Genomic DNA, 3,803 nt, shown 5'->3' with positions numbered 1-3,803 from the left:
TTATGTCCATCTAAACAAAGATATGATATGCAGATCCATGATGTTAAGATAATAAATTCACACAAGCACCCAATTATCAAACATTGACACTTGAATATGCAATACCAAGCTTTCAAGTGGTATCAGACCTGGGCATGGGCAAGTTTGTAATCTTCTTCAAAAGTACCAAATCAGGCTTCATAGAATAGAAACTATTTGCTTTTGATTATTGGAACTTACAGCCAAATTTTTCTTCCCTAAAATTGCTTTTTGTCATTTGTTTGTAGCATAAGTTATAAAGCCACTAATGCCCTAAACTCTGCATATACAGTGCTTGTATACAATGTTTCTTATTTAGTTTTCTTCTGCTGTGTATTTAGCTTTTATCATCACTGCCATAAGCAGTTTTCAGAACTTGGATTTGCTTTGCTACTTTGTCTCATGATGCTGCCTTCCTTGTGTGATTTAATTTATAAAGTTTTTCCATGCATTTTTCCACAATTTGTTCTTCTAGAATTAGGAGTGTAAGATTCTGTCCCACTACAATTTTCCCCTGTTGATGAGCAGCATAATTATAATTGCTCAATCTGGCCGACTCTGAACAAAGAGCAGCATTATCATTTTTCATTCTTGTCGGCAAATATCACAAGGCTTTTCAATGCCTTAGTTACATGACTTGGACTTTGGAATGACTTGACAAAGGAAAAGAGTAAGAGGCTCTAGAAAATTTCAGGGAAAACACCACATATGACTCCAGTTATAAAAAGACAAAATAATACTAGTCTTATCTATCAAAATGATAAACGTGGTCAAACTCATTGAGTAATTCTGTCAAGCTTGATCAAATTCATGGAGTCCTGGTCAGTGTCTCCAAGCCTAGGTCAAATTTTCTCAGTGTTGGCAAGTAATGAAAAGAAGATAGATAAGGTTCACACTTCTTTCCCTAATGCTAGCAAGAGACCACAATATCTAAAAATTCCAAATTTCAATGGCATTCTTTTTATTTTTGGGTTTCTTATTTAGTTTTTTTCTCTTGTGTATTTAGCTTTTATCATCACTGCCATAAGCAGTTTTCAGAACTTGGATTTGCTTTGCTACTTTGTCTCATGATGCTGCCTTCCTTGTGTGATTTAATTTATAAAGTTTTTCCATGCATTTTTCCACAATTTGTTCTTCTAGAATTAGGAGTTTAAGATTCTGTCCCACTACAATTTTCCCCTGTTGATGAGCAGCATAATTATAATTGCTCAATCTGGCCGACTCTGAACAAAGAGCAGCATTATCATTTTTCATTCTTGTCGGCAAATATCACAAGGCTTTTCAATGCCTTAGTTACATGACTTGGACTTTGGAATGACTTGACAAAGGCAAAGAGTAAGAGGCTCTAGAAAATTTCAGGGAAAACACCACATATGACTCCAGTTATAAAAAGACAAAATAATACTAGTCTTATCTATCAAAATGATAAACGTGGTCAAACTCGTTGAGTAATTCTGTCAAGCTTGATCAAATTCATGGAGTCCTGGTCAGAGTCTCCAAGCCTAGGTCAAATTTTCTCAGTGTTGGCAAGTTTGATCAGGTTTAACCAAGTTTGGAGCAGACTCAGGTTTATACCACTGTCTTGATCTATCTTTGTTCTTGGCTTTTACCTTTTCTATTGTTTTCCATCAGCGAGAATATTTTGTAAGACCAATTTGGACTGAACTGTTGCATCAATTGAAATGGTGACATGCATAGCTTTCATAAGAACACTGATGCATGAGTTATGACATTTCCAGTTAAATTTTTATTTGTTATTATCTCTATACATCAATGGTAGCCATATCAATGTGGAATGAAATCCTCAATGAAGGAATATGCCACTGGGATTCATTAACCTTCTTGCATTTAAGACGACATCATAAAAACAACCACCACAGGCAAGGGGAGTCCAGTCCCTTGTACCTTTCTGGTCTACTATGAGTTCATTATGTGATTGTTTCGTCTTAACATCCGCAGAGTCGCTGTCTCTATTGAAAGGGCATATGCTTTCGATCTTCCTGTGTGCTTATTACAAAAGCATTTGCAACTTACATTAGCTTAACGAGATTGTGAACCTCAAACCCCGTGAACCGCCGTTGAAATTAAGTTTTCCATTAACTGCTCCTACATACCCAGTTTTGACAGCGATATATGTGGTCCAAGTAGACATGGAATCACACAAACAGCAATAAAACAGTTAGCTTCCTCAATGGCAAATGCCTACAGGAGAATTGATTTGGGTTTCTTTGTTTATGTAGCCATCTTGTCAGGCACATCACTGCCACAACAATTTGCCATGGGTTATTATGGTGGCAAACAATATTTGTTGTAGTTTTGACATTGCTGTTGAAATCTAATTTCAACGCAGACCAAGAAAAACCGTGAACCAAGCCAGAAACCGTTCACCGGATTTTCTCGGAGCTATTTGCCGACGAAGGAATAATCCGGGAAGGAGCTCCGAGAAAATATGGAGCTGACGCGTGGTTGACCCCTGACGTAACGCAACGTAAGAATCTCGGAGGTTAACTTTCAGCACTTGTTGGTCTTCCGATATTGTTCTCCACCGTTGGATTTGCTCCCGTGTTCTCCGCCGTTGATCACCTGGAGCTGCATACGAACCCACATCAATTCAATGTTTTACGTGGAGTAAAAGGTTTATGGTTGACCGCCGTAGGTAAAAGAATTTAATGATTGGTACAAGATTTTGGTGAGGCTCTTTTAATATGAGCATGGGCATGTTATAATATATGTTTTTATATATATTTATATACGGCATGTATTAAATAGGAAATCGTATGTAATAAGTTTAATGTTTTTTGTTTTGACTTTTAAAAAAAATGTTATGTATTGCACACGGGAGGAACAAAAATTATTCTTCACAGCAGTGAAAAAGAATGGTGGAGCAGTAAAAGAAAATCACACAGCAGTGTGTAAAATGAGAAGAACCAGGTGATGTAATTTTTGGAATAGCAAAAACCATGTGTGGTTTTGCACAGCAGTGCAGAAAGGAAATGGTGGAGGGATTTTTGTAACTCTGTGTAAATTTCTTTTCACAACAGTAAACTTATGTAAATCTTTTTATTACAGCAGTAAGTTGTTTTTCACACCAGTGAATATAAAAAGGGATTTTACAGTGGTAAATCTTTGCATCAGGTTTTAATGAATAGAATGCTTTAATGGTGGTGAAATACTCTGTCTCTCAGTGAAATTTCTTTTAAGTCTTCTGTGTGCACAAAAGATCTTGGAGCAAAAGAAACAGAGCATTGTCTCTGTGTGTTTGTTTATTTGGTTTTTGGTATTTTCCCCATTTAAAAAGAAAAATACCCAATAGTGGTATCAGAGCAGGCTTAGGCTCTTTGAAGGAGACAAAGAAGCTGAAGGGAGAAGGTTGTTGCTGCAGCAAAACTTCTCAGGCAGACAGAAGACAGTCAACAAAAGATTCAGGTATTCCAAAAAGTTTTTTTTGTGTTGCTGAAGAAGCAGTGATTTGTTTTAAACACACAGTCAAGGATTTAGAGGCATAGACCAGAATACAAGGAATGGCCAGCACAAGCACTGGTATGGGTTTGTTTAACACCCAGCTCCCACAGTTTAATGGGAAGAACTATGACTACTGGTCAATAACTATGACAGCTCTGCTTGCTTCCCAAGATTTATGGGAAATAGTTGAAGAAGGCTTTGAAGAACCAGCAGATGAAACTGAGTTCAATGCATTAACTCAAGGAGAGAAGGATCTGCTGAAGAACAATAGGAAGAAAGATTCAAAAGCCCGTGTGTTGTTGTATCTAGCAGTAGACCAGAGT

The sequence above is a fragment of the Pinus tabuliformis genome, chromosome 9, assembly GCF_031772625.1.
Source record: "Pinus tabuliformis cultivar Carrire ecotype Pingquan chromosome 9, CPIR1, whole genome shotgun sequence".
In the NCBI taxonomy this organism is placed as follows: domain Eukaryota; kingdom Viridiplantae; phylum Streptophyta; class Pinopsida; order Pinales; family Pinaceae; genus Pinus; species Pinus tabuliformis.
This window is presented reverse-complemented; position numbering follows the sequence as displayed.